Source organism: Salvelinus sp. IW2-2015, linkage group LG11, assembly GCF_002910315.2.
Source record: "Salvelinus sp. IW2-2015 linkage group LG11, ASM291031v2, whole genome shotgun sequence".
Classification (NCBI taxonomy): domain Eukaryota; kingdom Metazoa; phylum Chordata; class Actinopteri; order Salmoniformes; family Salmonidae; genus Salvelinus; species Salvelinus sp. IW2-2015.
This window is the reverse complement of record NC_036851.1, coordinates 10405739-10422266: the sequence shown is the minus strand read 5'-3', so window position 1 is coordinate 10422266 and position 16528 is coordinate 10405739. Positions and strand designations below refer to the sequence as shown.

Here is a 16528-nt window from a genome sequence, read left to right as displayed (position 1 = left end):
GTAGGGCCACCTGTAGAGAACAGCCCAGCTGAATCAGGCTGCCAACACACGGAGAGGAACAACTTCTTAAAAAAAGAAAAAAAGGATTACTTAAAAAAAACGAAACATTCTGGTCACACCACAGTCCAATATTATACGTAGCTTTAACTGTCATGTGAACTCATCGTAATGGTTTTTTAAACAATCTGGAAATAAAATCTCTCGCAAATGACTCATCTCTGCCGTTAATGGCAGATTGCTGCCGTGGATTAGTGTGTGTGTGCGCTTCTGTGTGAGATCAGCGGGCGTGAGGGCAGATGGATGGGAGGTCTGGGACACAGAGTAGAACTTTATCCCTCTCCTCTTGCCATTAGTTTCAGCTAATCTGGTGTGGTATGAAAATGGCTCCATTAGAGGTTGTGAGAGAAGACTTTAGCTGGGCGGGAATCTGACAGACAATCTATCTCTCTCCCTCAAGGTGGGCCTTCTCTCTCCGTGCGGCTCGGGAAAGTTGATCCAGCACTTGGATCCCGAGCGTCCCAGAGGACACCACGATGGAAGTCCTGTTCATTTTCCACTCCAATGGGTGCAGACAAATGACCCGCTGTCTTCTGTAACTTCTACTACGTCTCAACTCCCCTGCACCGAATTGTACGCTGCATTGAATCGAAAGGAGAAAGCTGGAGACAGATTACTCTCAATAAAAAAAGTCCTCCCCACAACAGCTTTAGTGAACATCTGTCCATGTGGAAATAAAAGTGTATAATATTGTGTTTACCCAGATGGGAGAAATTATTGAGTGAGCTGGGGAGCTCTCCACTGCACACAGAGACACAGGAGATGGTGTAACTGTAAAACTGACATGGATCCGCTGGCAGAGGGGTCCTCAGCTGTTAACGTGGTGAGCGCTAGCTTCTGTCTTTTGGAAACTTTGTAACGGTATTGTTATGGTTTAGCAGGTGTGCTCTAGCCACACACAGAGGTGATATAAAGTGCAAGACGTCTTCCCTTTCTCCTTCTGTTAACGTGAACGCACTTCCAAACACATGCACTAACCCTCACTAACCATAACCCAGACAGACAGACAAGAGCACCCCTTCCAGAACAGATACAGAACACACACACACACACACACATTAAAAGGTCATCTCCCTTCATAAACACCCCAGGCTGAGCTGCCCTGTGTTGTTGTCAACTCAGGTCATCAGCAGGCGGGACACCAGCCAGCCAGCCCTTCCTTGCCGTGCCCAGACATCACTCCCATCCCATCCCGTGGTGCTGCTGGCTGGAGCACCGGGCTGAGGGGATACTGGAGACGCTGAGTTCAGAGGACAAGCCGTCACCAGCTGACATGTGGCATTCATCACCTCCGCGCTGAGATTAGCACTCAGGGTCATTTGAATGGGACCGCTGCCGCCTGCTTGCTCTGTTTCTAACGCTTGACTGCACGGGGGAAAGTTAGGCAGCGCCAAAGTCCCTAGCAAGTCCAAGGTCATAGGAGAGACACAGACCCAGACAGAGAGACAGACAGACATAGGAATATTACATGTGACAGGCAGACATCCATCACAAACCTTATCAGTCACACCAGCCTCTCGTGTCAGTCTATCAGGACATCTCTCAACTGCCTCTTTATACTCCAATAACCTGTCTCTCCATCTCTCAATTTTTTAAAATCAATTGCTAACATTTCTGATGTAGAGCATAGAAATCGTTTAACCCTTAGTGAAATAGCTCAAGTGTAGCGACCAGACAGAGATAACTTAAGACCAACAACCTACAGATATAGAACTCTGAAATTGGCTGCTAAGAACACTTGTATTTTCCAGCTGGCAACAAAGAAGACAATACATGAACTATAACAGATATTGAGAAACCTACAGAGAATGTTGAAATAGCAGCACACTTAATATCTGCACATTCTGCTCGAGTCCGTCCCCTACATAGTGCACTACTTTCATAGCGCTCTGGTCAAAAGCAGCGAACTACATAGAGAATAGGGTACCATTAGGGACGTACAGTAGCTACTCAGTGGAGCCTCTAATTCAAATCACTAATCAGGGCAACATAAACTCAGCAAAAAAAGAAACGTCCTCTCACTATCTTTAGTTTAGTTTAGTTGATTAATTCGACCATTTTTAAAAAACAAGCACACATAAAACTTGAAAAAGCCATACATGCACATGAATAAAATCATCGAGGATAACACACAATAAAGTCTGGGACTTATTTCCATTGTGATTCTCATTGTCAACTGCGTTTATTTTCAACAACTTAACAAGTGTAAATATTTGTATGAACATAACAAGATTCAACAACTGAGACATAAACTGAACAAGTTCCACAGACATGTGACTAACAGAAATGGAATACTGTGTCCCTGAACAAAGGGGGGGTCAAAATCAAAAGTAACAGTCAGTATCTGGTGTGGCCACCAGCTGCATTAAGTACTGCAGTGCATCTCCTCCTCATGGACTGCACCAGATTTGCCAGTTCTTGCTGTGAGATGTTACCCCACTCTTCCACCAACGCACCTGCAAGTTCCCAGACATTTCTGGGGGGAATGGCCCTAGCCCTCACCCTCCGATCCAACAGGTCCCAGATTTGCTCAATGGGATTGAGATCCGGGCTCTTCACTGGCCATGTCAGAACACTGACAGAACACTCACTTCCTAACTGTGACCTTAATTGCCTACCGTCTGTAAGCTGTTAGTGTCTTAACGACCGTTCCACAGGTGCATGTTCATTAAATGTTTATGGTTCATTGAACAAGCATGGGAAACAGTGTTTAAACCCTTTACAATGAAGATCTGTGAAGTTATTTGAATTTTTACAAATTATCTTTGAAAGACAGGGTCCTGAAAAAAGGACGTTTCTAATTTTTTGCTGAGTTTAGTTAAACAAATATACAGCGGAGGTGCATGCTCTCTGCCATGAAACGATATCAAAACATTACATTAAATGAATCACTTTTAAAATAGAATAATTACAGTCTTAAGTTACATTAAATGCTACTTGTGCACTGTGGTTTGTTTTGCAAAATGGACATTTCATGTAATTGTGTTTTGGAACGATCACTGCATCCAACAATCATCTTAAAAATAATCTCAAACCTTTCTGCATTTTCTTTCTCAGAGCAAATTTCCATTGTAAGCAAAGAGCATTATCGGATAATGGAAACATTCTCTGGCTATGTTTAACATAAAACAAAACAGAGGGAAAAAAATCTTGGCATGGGACTGTGCGATGCACATTCCTTGTGGCTAAACTGACTGTACTGTCAAACATGGGAGGTGTCTCTAGTTTCAAATTGGCTGAATGAGAAGCATCAGGAGTGCCAACCGTACAGTAAAGCATGCCCCTGCATGACATCTGACTGGGGATCTGGAGACAGGGAGGGAGGGAGGGGGGAAACTCCAAGGGAGTGACTGAACGGGATCCACACTGAGCTGAGATGTCTGCTTCTCTCCTGCCTGTCTGTCCTCTTCCTCTGTATCTGTCCAGAATTACTGAGCACAAAAGGAATACTGTAGGACATGACATGGACGAAGGAATGAACACAGGATTGGACACAAGCCACAGCCAGGACGGGGCTACTGGCTGTACGGCTACTTAGCGCTCTCACCTCCGAATCAGATTAGCAATCCATTTGTGACACCTACAGTACACTGGACTGAAAGACTGACTGGCACCCAGTACTCCTGGTGAACGGCGTATCTTTCTCATTCAGCGTATCCTTTCCCGTCGCCATGGGCCATGGGCAAATTGAAGTGCAATCTGGCATAGCTGAGAAGTATGAATTTCCTTTGCCATAAGCAGGTTCCAGCATGTATCCACTGTAACTAAGCTACTGGTAGAGGCATGGTGATATCCAAGTTATGGTATGATGATGGCTCTCAAATCCACATCATCCTACCGAGACGGGATGGGGAAGCTATCATCTACACTGAGTAGTAGATCGAAATCATTCGGTGATGATATAATACTATATTCCATTTATCCAAAGCGACTTCAATTGCAGTGAGTGCACATTTAGTATTTGCACGTGATCCTTGTGAGATATATGCTCTTCTCAGTTGCGAATCAGATCGTTTTATCTTCATATCGATATATTGAAAGTGAGAGGAAGCATATCGAGGAAAAACGTTCCCTTCACATAAACTGTGCATTCAGTGCAAACTGGTGATAAAACTCCACCCGTGATGGGATACAAGTGTTCCACCCAGAGCAGAAGGACCTGGTATATACCACTGGAGCTCTCACCAAGGCCTCTGTAACCACAACCACCCACAGTCAGACAGGGCTCAACTCCACGGGTGTGTGTGTGTACGTGTTTCCCAGGACCTTATGGTTATGGTGAGGAGATAAGGTTAAGGAGGAAAGAGACGTTGAATTTAAGCACCTGTCCCATTTACTGCAGCTCAGGGTAAAATGACAGGTGAGATGAGGGAGAACGAAAAAAGGTATTGCAAACGATAATGGGATGACTTCGGCCTAATGGAACATGCGGCAGACCTAATGGAACATTGCATCATAGGTAGGCCTGAGAATGTAACTAGTGAAGAGCTCTGTCTACCACAGACCAAGGCCAGCATGTCAGTGACATCTGGTGGTAAAATGATACGGTCTGTCTGTCCACCTGTTGATTTGATCCCTCTGCTCCCTCACTGTTCTGTTCTACCAGGTGCGTGGACAGGCAGCTTGGCTGGGGCTGGGGGTTGGGGGCTGGGGTTGGGGTTGGGGCCCAGGCTGGGGTTGGGGCTGGGGGCTAGGACACAGACTGGGTGCAGCTGGACAGGGTCACACTGTGTCCTTGGTGGACAGAGAGAGAGACCCATTGTAGACCTGCCCAGGTCTCTCTGTGTGAGGATCTGCTGGGGAGTGAACTGCGCTGTGAGAGTTTGTGGAGCCCTTCAGCCCGACAGGATTCTTCCTGTGTGAGGAGCCGCTATCAGACCTGGAGATCGCCCCTGATCTGCCTGCAGCACTGAGGTGGGGAGGGGAGGAGGAAGGAAGGTGCAGACAGCAGAATATCCCACATACCTGCACAGGCATCCCCGGCATGTTGTCTGAATTCCCCGTCTCCACTCAGAGTCCCATAATGGGAAGGTGTTGCTCACCTTGCTTTGGCTTGTCTCCAGCCATGCGTGTGTGTGTGGGGGGTGTATGTGTGCATGTGTGGGTGGTGTGTGTGTGTCGTCGTGCATGTATGATACAGAGCATACGATGCCGTTTGACCATACTGACAAGTAGGATTGCGCATTTTGGGGAATATTCAGTGGAAACTTTCCGTGGGAATTAACGGGAATGTATGGGAATTAACGGGAATATATGCAAATTAATATTAATACCATTTAAATGTAGATGTTTTTTGCATTGGATATATTTACCATATCATATGGAGACAGAAACATAAACCTTTAGTCAAAAGTAGACATAATTGCAAATTATTAAATCCTTCCAATAGAAATAAATAAAAAACAATTTAGTTACAAATTTAACTTTAATTAAATTAGTTGACTCTTCACATGGGAAGATTTCACTGAACAACAAAAGAAAGAAAATATTGAATGATCCCCAATGATCCATCGCATCTCCCAAAAATGTTTTCAACACATCTGTAAAATGATAGTGTAAACTAAAGCTTTGGTTGTCTTCCTCTCAGGCTTCCGTGTCTTCTCCCTGGACCTCCTCAATGTCCACGTCTTGAACATCAGACTCTGAGTCCTCATCTTCACTGTCATTTTCCAACCTTGTTGAGGATGGCTCGTTGTCAGGCTCAAAAAGCCAAAAATTTGCCTGGATGGCCACCAATTTTTCAACCCTTGTATTAGTCAGCCTGTTGCGTGCTTTGGTGTGTGTGTTCCCAAAGAACGACCAACTGATGTTGGTGGGATTTGGAGGATGATGGAGGCAACAGGGGAAAGAGCCTCAGATCCACAAAATCCCTTCCACCAGGTGGCTGATGAGATATGTTGGCATGACTGCCAGTGTACTTCGCCAGACTGCCAAGAACCTTGCCCTCATCCAGGCCAAGGTGGCGAGACACAGTAGTGATGACACCATAGGCCTTGTTGATCTCTGCACCAGACAGGATGCTCTTGCCAGCATAATTTGGGTCCAACATGTACACTGCGTCGTGTATGGGCTTCAGGCAGGGATTCACGCTGTATTTTGAGGATTATATGTATTTCAGAGCTGCAGTTTCCTCTGCTTGGAGCAACAGCGAAGTGGGCAGGGCAGTACGGATTTCTTCTCTTACATCTGCAAGCAGAGTCTGAACATCAGACAGGATGGCATTGTCTCCCTCGATCCGTGCAATGGCTACTGCTATAGGTTTCAGGAGTTTCAGGCTGCTTACCACTCTCACCCAAAATACATCATCCAGGAGGATCCTCTTGATAGGGCTGTCCATATCGGCAGACTGTGATATGGCCATTTCTTGGAGAGACTCCTTCCCCTTCCAAGAGACTGTCAAACATGATGACAACACCACCCCAAGGGGTGTTGCTGGGCAGCTTCAATGTGGTGCTCTTATTCTTCTCACTTTGCTTGGTGAGGTAGATTGCTGCTATAACTTGATGACCCTTTACATACCTAACCATTTCCTTGGCTCTCTTGTAGAGTGTATCCATTGTGTTCAGTGCCATGATGTCCTTGAGGAGCAGATTCAATGCATGAGCAGCACAGCCAATTGGTGTGATGTGAGGGTATGACTCCTCTACTTTAGACCAAGCAGCCTTCATGTTCGCAGCATTGCCTGTCACCAGTGAAAATACCTTCTGTGGTCCAAGGTCATTGATGACTGCCTTCAGCTCATCTGCAATGTAGAGACCGGTATGTCTGTTGTCTCTTGTGTCTGTGCTCTTGTATAATACTGGTTGAGGGGTGGAGATGATGTAGTTAATTATTCCTTGCCCACGAACATTCGACCACCCATCAGAGATGATTGCAATATAGTCTGCTTTCTCTTTGATTTGCTTGACCTTCACTTGAACTCTGCATCCAGCAAATGAGTAGATAAAGCATGTCTGGTTGGAGGGGTGTATGCTGGGCGAAGAACATTCAGAAATCTCTTCCAATACACATTGCCTGTGAGCATCAGATGTGAACCAGTTGCATACACAGCTTGAGCAAGATATTCATCAGCATTTCTCTGACTACGTTCCTCCATTGAGTCAAAACAACTTCTGATTCCAGGAGGACCATGAGCTGTTGCTATCGATAAGGTGTCTGATTTATAATTTTCACCTTGAATAGAAGTAGAGGGACTTTTGTCAGAGGTTGCTTGTTGTGAGCGCTGAGGGAAATTTATGCACTTGGCCAGATGATTCTGCATCTTTGTTGCATTCTTCACATATGATTTGGCACAGTATTTGCAAATGTACACAGCTTTTCCTTCTAAATTAGCTGCAGGGAAATGTCTCCACACATCCGATAGCGTCCGTGGCATTTCCTGTAAAGATTAGAAGAAAATGAGTAAAAAAAACAACAAATACATTTCCATGTACAATAAATAGTTAAGCAGTTAGATTAAACAACTCCTTTGTAAGATAACTGTTTTAAAATTAAACATGTATGGAAACAGGTGAATTAACACTCCTCAGTTAGCAGGCTCAAGCAAGCTAAATCATCAAATCAAATCAAATGTATTTACATAGCCCTTCTTACATCAGCTGATATCTCAAAGTGCTCTACAGAAACCCAGACTAAAACCCCAAACAGCAAGCAATGCAGGTGTAGAAGCACAGTGGCTAGGAAAAACTCCCTAGAAAGGCCAAAACCTAGGAAGAAACCTAGAGAGGAACCAGGCTATGAGGGGTGGCCAGTCCTCTTCTGGCTGTGCCGGGTGGAGATTATAACAGAACATGGCCAAGATGTTAAAATGTTCATAGATGACCAGCATGGTCAAATAATAATAATCGGCATGGTAGAAAAAATAACTAGCAGAAATTGTTAACAAGTAGAAATGATTTTAACACACTTTGTTGTAGGCTACTATACTAGTTAGCAAAAAAGCAGGTATGTCATACAATTGTAATTCAAAACTTACCAGAAAGCATGTTGTCCTTGGCTCAGACAGTGTAGTAGTGTGGGCTCAATAGCATCTCATTAGCGTGCCATATCTTGAGAATCAGCTGTACATGTGATCGAAGAGTGCACTCTGCATGCAGAGGTGCAATTCCATTGAATTGGGGATAGTTTAACCAAAATATGCCACAAGACCGAGAATTGCCTTATGTGTACCTACAAAAAAGGTTCATTGTTATAAGCTAACTTTTTTGATAATTTAAGCAAAATTCCCCAAATTGCCGGGCTTACCTTTCCATGGAAAATTTCAGAAAATTTTCGGAAATGTACCGGAAAGTTTCCGACCCTTTGCAACCCTACTGACGAGCTGCTACATATAAGAAAATAATACTTTCTCAATAGTTAATACTGTTTCTCTTCTAATCTATTACCTATTCCCACACATCTATCTCCACTCTCCTCGTCCGCCAAGGACACAATGTGAACCTGTCCAGCAGCACCCAACCTGAGCCCCAACCCCAGCCCCAACTCTCAGCCTGAGCCCAAACCCCAGCCTGAGCCCCAACCCCAGCCCCACACTCCATCCCAACCCAGCCTGAGCCCCAACCCCAGCCCCCAACTCCCAGCCTGAGCTCCAAACCCAGCCCCAACTCCCAGCCCCAACCCCCAGCCTGAGCCCCAACCCCAGCCTGAGCCCCAAGCCCAGACTGAGCCCCAACCCCAGCCTGAGCCCCAAGCCCAGACTGAGCCCCAACCCAAGACTTGAGCCCCAAGCCCAGCCTGAGCCCCAAGCCCAGACTGAGCCCCAACCCCCGCCTGAGCCCCAACCCCAGCCTGAGCCCCAAGCCCAGACTGAGCCCCAATCCCAGCCTGAGCCCCAAGCCCAAGGGACACAAAGACGGCCACACTTATCTTGGCCGTACGTGAATCCCTATCAGAAAGATTGCATGATTTGGTATGAGTGTATAAGGGCAATTCCATGGTGACAGAGCTGAGACTTTTCACTTTAAAATGCATGTCAAACTAAAAGCAATGCTTGCAAAGTTAAACAAAGCATACAACTCTATGCACAAGGACCACTTTTAACAATTTCCCATTTTTTTGCAAAAATAAATTTACTTGAAGAACAGTGCAGATGCAAAGTTTGGTAACAGAATGAGGGCACCAACAGCACAAATCATCATTCTGTTACCAAACTTTGCATCTGCACTGTTATCCAAGTAAAATTTTCCGTGGAAATTGTTAGAAGTCGTCCTTTTGTATAGAGTTGTATTGCTTGTTTAACTTTGTAATCACTGGTTTTTGTTTGGCATACATTTTAAAGTGAAAAATCTCAGCGTCACTCTGTTACCGCAGAATTGCCCATAATTATGTGTTCAAAAGCAAGCGTGAGAAAAAGAGAAGATTCATTGAGCCTCACAGAGTCAGGGACACAGAGAGAACCAGGTGTTGGAACTGGTTCAGGGAACAGAACTGAAAAAGGTCATATTTTGAGAAACAGAACAAGTGATCTATACTGTTCCCGGAACAAAACCGTTAATTGAAAAGCATGGGAACCGGTTAATATTATTTTACGTTCTGGGCATTTGTTTCCAGTCCCACAAAAAAAGGCAACAAAGCACCTATGCAAAGCCCTCACTGTCACTCAGAAACCTTTTCCAGTGTCTGCCTGCCTGCCAGCTGAAAATCGTTGCCAGCATGTGCGTGTAGGCTACCTGCCCCTCCCCCTCTCTCCAAAGCCTGTTACAGGCATGATTCAGAAATTAGGGAGAGAGCGTTTTCAATTAGAGAACAATGGATTCACTTTTTCAATGCTAGTTGAGGATACTATAGCAATCACCTTTCACATTCAATTGATTAACTACAAAAAGGTAAGACGTGTTTTTATTTTAACTCTGGTGCTGGCCTACACACACAAGCATGTTAGCTATCTAGCTTTGGTCTAGCCCTCGGAAACTCGAGGCTGTGTAACGTAATTGAACTAAGAGTCATGATCAAAGGGCTAGCTCCGGTCCAACGTTATTTAAGCCAACGGTCTGAAGTTCAAAGACATTCAAAGTTCCTTCATAGAAGCCGCTCCTCCTAGGTGTAATTCTGTAGGCCTAATTCAGATAATGCATGTCATGACAACAAGACGCCCAGCACTTCATGCCCGGCGCTCTCCTCACCTGCAAAATTTCAGTCGTATGTTGCACCCTGCACAACACTTGTCTGTCCAATGCAACTCCATAGCAAGCTGCTCTATCCATTGCTGAAGTAATTTAATGTCGAGCTTAATGTACAAAAAAAAAAAAAACATTTGGGAGTTAGACCCGGTTCAGAACTTTATTTTGCTGGTCGGAACAGTGGAACGGAACCAGAAAAATGATGGTTCTGTTCAGAACGAAACGATTTGAAAATCATTTCTGTTCCAACCCCTGGAGATGACATCCAGAACATCAGAGTAACTGGAGAGCCAGGTTGATCAGAAAGAAAGGCCCCTTATCACAGGGAACTGTGATGTGACAGCTTGGTGTTTGTCTCCAATCGACACCTCATAATCAGCCCCCTACCACCACCAACAACCACTGGGCTTGGACTATTGACTCAGAACACAAGTCACAGGAGCTGATTGGTGTTTACCTTCGCCTGTCAAGGAGAAATAATTGCCACCAGATTAAGTCTTATCTCCGAGCCTCTGGAGGTTGTCACTCCGATGCTCTCATGCTCCTCCACAGCTATGACTGACAGTGTGTGTGTGTTTGTGTATCCATGTGTGTGTATCGAAGTATCAGTGTTTGTGTGTGTGTGCGCATGTGTGTGTGTGCGCGCGTGTGACAGTGCAGCAGTGAGCAAAGATCTCTGATCCCTACATTCAATCAGGGACACCTATCTCCCAGTGCAGAGATCAGGAAGAGATAACTGATGATTCGAACAGCGCTGTTCCTTCAGCTGAGCTCCTGGGTGGAAACAGGAGATTATCAAAATCTATCTGGCCTTGTTTCGGATGACAGGACTTTTCTCTCTCTCGCTGTCCCTCTAGTCAGTGCACATGATATTGACTTCTCTTCGTTAAAGGAGAACGACTGGGAGAAAAGAGACGTGAATCAACTGCAGATGTGAGTGGAAGAAGGAGAGGACTTATTGCTTCGGAAGGAGTTGCCTCAAGATGAGTGAATACATACTATACCATCATCAGTCAATTTAAAGGCAGTTGCAAATGTGCCACATCCCATCCACTAACCTTTGTCCTTGCCAGAACCCAGCCGGGGATGTTACCGACTGACTGAACAAAAAGTGACATGCTTTCCAGAGTGACGCCAATGGCTTTTTTAAGCATAATTCAACCAAACAGTCCAAGCAAACTCAACTCATGAATCATCACTTGTACTTTGTCCAGAAAAGACCTGTAATCTCTCCGTTTTGCAAGCACAATAATCAAGTTGCCTAACCAAATGAGCACAATTGCACTCCGCACTTGGGGAAAAGTAGTAGAGGACAATCCTTGAGTTTAGATCACACTAATACACACTGAGCTCTGGGAGGTTGTTTGGGTGGGACAGTATTATTCTGAGGTAAATAGTTGAGACTGTCGCTTACACCCTTCCCTCTCCCTCGCCAAACAAGGCCATGGACAGATGCCCGACCCGCAGCAGCCCATGGTCAGGGGCTAAAGGTGAAAGGTCACCAGGGGGCTGGTGAAAAGGCTCATCCTGGTCCCATACACGCTTCAGCATAATCTGGGATTATCTCAGGGGTCAGGGTGGCTCGCCCCTCTGCCTGATCACAATCAGGGGCTAGGGATATGTGGAGTGGGATGAGAAGGGGGAGAGTGGAGAGGCACTTCTTTCAGCCTCCATCAGAATAATTTAGCTCCCAGAGACCCCCGTCCAAATGTGCAAAGACCTTGGATGGACCAACGCGTCAAACTCCTGGCGCATAGGCATTGGCACCAAACAATCATCTCCCACAATCATCTCCCACAACACCTTCCCCCTAACCCTCCCGCGTATGTGTCTTGTTCACCTCAAGTTCCTGCCTGGGCTCTGCCTCCATTTGGAGCCACAGTTCACAGTCGTATGATTTGCAAAATGTTTTAATTATGACAAATACTTTACTCAGTAAGGTTACTCCCATATAACTCGATGGTCACTTCCACTAAAGCCAACTTTGAATCGTTGATATCCCAGACTTATATGCGCAATAGCCTAGGGGCGGGGTTACCATCAGAAAAACTATACTGGAGGAGGGTGAAATGGTCAGACACTGGAAAGGTGTTGACAGTCAAGGGAGGAGGGGTTGAGTTGTCCCTGAATTTAATATTGCCAGTGACCTGAACCTTGACAGTCATTTTCATATGATTTTTTATTGTCTCTCTGTATTCAATGGCATCCTTCCAACAAACAATAGGCTGTAAAAAAAGAAGAAGCATATTGCACCAAATCATTCTAACATGTCTCCAAGAATCTCCAAAAATAGTTTCCATATTCAACAGCAAAAAATTGTCTTGGAGATGCCAAAAATATGCTAAATTTATGCAGAGCTGCTAATACCGTAAACCCTGTTGCCCTGCAGCACATCAGTCTATTGGCTCCCCCGTTTCTCAGAACACTAATCTCTGGGTTCTGGTGAACGTGGGGAACGATGGTTCCTCTCTTTGTTTGTTTACCATGGGGCCTGTATCCCAGCGGCGCTGTCTGGGCTCCTGGCTAGTGAGCTAGCGCGTGGGTGTGGGGGATTCATAGTAGATTAGAGGCTGCAGTGGGGTATACGTAGCTGCTAAGCTAGCCTCTGTTATGATGATGAAGCTGTGTTTATTGTTGTAGCTGTGCTGTAGGCTAGTCGGTGGTGTGGTGGGGTAGGGTCAGGGTGGTTGTGTGTGTGTAGCTGGCCCGGTGCTGAGACTAGAGGGCAGAGGTCAGAGGGAGCAGGGAGGCGCTGAATAATGAGACAGAGACGTTGATGGTGGTGTGGATGAACAGAGCATCCATCTATCTCTCCATCTCTCTTCCTCTCAAAGAAGTGGAGGCCTCGCTAAACCTCCAAATCCTCACCGTGGCCTTACGTGGAAAAAGACAGGCGATTCCTACTTTTTCTTTCTCTATCTCTCTCTATCTCCACCAGACCTCTGACCTGGCACACTCTCACCGACAGCTGCACTAACACGCCCATGATGGATTCACACTGGAGATTCACTTTCTACTCACTTAAGGATCGAACATGTCTTCCCACCCTACATAAAGTGTTTTTCCTCTGGGGATTATATAAACAAAACACACACATAGCCCCACGGGTTAAGTAAAGGGGGTGCACTAGGTTGATCCTTTAGCCTGATCTATGCTCCTCCCACATATCTTTACACATACAATGGAGTGCTGGGCTTTATTTGGGGAGTAGTGTCGCTGTCTTCCCCTTCCCCCTCTCCTGTAACAGGGTCGTGGCCCGCATGGTGAGAGGAAGGTAGGGGTAGTTAGGGGTAGGTGAGGAGAGGTAGATGGGGAAATGAGTGCGGGTAATTAGGAGGTATATTTAGAGAGACAACTAGGACTGAGTGTTGCCTCAGGGTCTACTGGGACAGAGCCATCCACCGCTCTCCCTCTCCCCACTCAGGGTGTTCCACTCCAGGGCAGCGAGGGGAGCCTAGGATGCCAGGTCCTTTTTCAACCGCAGGACAGGAGTGATGGTGGTGGGGTAGAGGGGTGAGAATGGAGGGAGGAGTCCCCAGGGTGGAGGAGTCTGACAGCATGGCCTAAGAGCTGTCAGGTATCAATGCTAGCCTGGCAGCAGGAGTGCCTTGGCAACTCTCTGACACTGAGCCTGAATGACTGTAAAAAAGCTACAGAAAGAGATGCTACAGGTTGACTGAAGGGGGCAGAAAACACTCCACTCGGTTTTCATTTTCATTTCAAAGCAGCTCACTCAGTCACAGTCCCAGGCGTAGCTTTGGGAGGCGTTCCGTGGTCTAACCATGAGTGGCTTGACACTGAGAGAAACGCTGACCGACATGGCTGGCTGTGACCATCAGAGGTGGGAAAGAAAGAGAGCTGGTGTGAGCTGAGTGGAACGTTTTCTTTAGAACCACACCAGTTAGGAGGTACTGGACTTGTAGGGTCCCTCCCAGGTGGCCAAAGTTGTCTGGCCTTAAATAGAAATACAAGGCCAGCAGCGCAGAACTGCGGAGATATGAGGCTCCAGCAGCATTCACACTGACTTACATGAACACTCTGTACAGTCAGGCAACTCTTCCCTCTCCGTCTGACGCTTTCCTCTCTATCCATGTCAAAATCCTCCATTCTCTCTTCATTTTCCCCTTTCATTTGTCTTCCTATGCTTTTGTCTCTTTACGTCAGTAGCAAACAAGAGAAAAAATGTCACTCTCCCTCCCTCATTATACCTCAACATGTCCAGACTGCAGCCTCAGCTGTCCAATTATGTCGTGTTGAGGGAAAGGGCTGCTAAATACACATCACAGAGAGAGAGAGAGAGAGAGAGAGAGAGAAAGAGAGAGAAAGAGAGAGGGGCTTATATAGTACTGTAGTAGAGCATTTAAACAAGCTATAATTATAGTCATATAGTCACTCTGGCTCAGGGTTGAACAGTGAAAAATTACATTTTACTGCAAGGTTGTAAAATGAGTGTACAATCATCCTACAGCTACCTGTATAATTTAGGTTTGGTTTACAGAAAGTCAGCTGGAAGTTTACAAATGAAACCTATGCTGTATGGGAGGCTGGCAGTAATGTGGGCTTGGTTGCATTACTTCGCTGTCTGACCAACCTGTGACTGAAAGGCGAGCGTAAGAAGTCACTTTTAGGACGGAGAAATTAATAAGGTTAGCCAGAGGTTGTTTTCACAGAATCAGGTACGATTACGTTCATAGGTGAGGTGTGATTGGAGTTCCTTCACTACTCTGTCTGAGATGGATCTAGCGTACAATGTGGCCAACAAAAACATTACGATTCCCCTGACCTCATTCCTCAGCGCTTTAGAGGGATCAGATTTAACCAAGTGTAAAGAAGAAGGCAAACACTGTATTGTTTAGAATAAGCTGGAGGTATAACAACAGTCATACTATTCATTATATCAGATGTAGAAGCAAATTGTCTTGCCATGCTACAGTACGGCAATCCATTCTGATACACAGGAAATGTGCAGCATGCAAACACTCTTTCTGAAGCAACTGGAAATATGGTCCATTGAACAAGAATTATCACCTGATTTTCTAGGAGAAGATTGAAGGCTGAAAAGGTGTGGAGAAAGATACATTTACTCTGCATCCCACAGTGTGCCCTTTCACAGTCATTTTAAGCCAGGCCACAGGTTATGCCGAATCTCAGACTCTGGACCAGCTAGCCAGGGATAAAATAGTTTGGCCAAGACTCAACATGACATCTACCCACGGTTAAGTCCCAGGTACTCATTTGGTCACCCATAATGCATCTTGCCAGAGACATACTTTAGTCAAATGCAAAGAGCAACCACCTTTACAACGCAGTTTACAGTGTCACAAAACATTCTGCAGTGTGACTACACTGTGGATCTGAACTCATTCCAAAACCACGGATCTCATGTATTACTTCAGTGAAAGTATTTTTGCTCAATCGTTGCAATCAACCCCTTAATCAGCATCGGGATGCTCCATTGAAATAAAGGTGACGGGTAGTGGAAGTGAACCAAAACTCTGCTTCTTATTTCAAGGAATGATAGGGAAACTGAGCCAACGTCTCTCAGACACTATTTCCATGTATCAACCTCCGCTGTTTGTTTTAATATCCCCTCCACCATTCTCCATCCATAACACTGTGGATTCTTTGAAGGTGTTGTCATGGCAGTTCTGGGAGAGGAATCTGGCACCACCATCTCTCAGGCTGTGCGTGGTGCGTTAATGTCGTGTTCTGATTTATCCCCTAGCTACCTTGGACAACTTCACTCCCCACCACCACGCCTTGTCTGATCCTGCCAGCAGCCTCAAGGTAGTGCATACGTGATGCGTGCAATAAGGGCCTGCTAGTTCACTCTGACTCAGGGTATTATGGTTCACTCCTAAATAGTATTCCACTGGATCATAATAAATGGTCCCTTAAACCTGTTTGGGATAGGGGGCAGCATTTTCACTTTGGATGAATCGCGTGCCCATAGTGAACTGCCTCCTACTCTGTCACAGATGCTTATATATGCATAGTATTATTACTATTGGATAGAAAACACTCTGAAGTTTCTAAAACTGTTTGAATTATGTCTGTGAGTATAACAGAACTCATATGGCAGGCAAACTTCCAAACAGGAAGTGAGAATTCTGAGAAGGGTCGATGTTAAAGTCATCGCCTATTCAATTCCCTGTAATATATGGATCTGTTTGCACTTCCTACGCCTTCCACTAGATGTCAACAGTCTGGAATGAAGCCTCTAGTGTGATGTGGGGCCGGATGGCAGCTATTTGAGTCAGTGGTCTGGCAGAATGCTAGTTCCTGGTCATGCGCGCTAGTCATGCAATGGCCATGTATTCCATTACTTATACAGACATGAAGAAATGCTCCGG

The 16528-nt window shown here is 45.6% G+C and overlaps 1 pseudogene; it reads right to left on the bottom strand.

Annotated features, from left to right (window-relative positions):
* The window catches only part of LOC111969769 (semaphorin-3F-like), an 82385-nt pseudogene that overhangs the window by 25824 nt on the left and 40033 nt on the right, over window positions 1-16528 (bottom strand).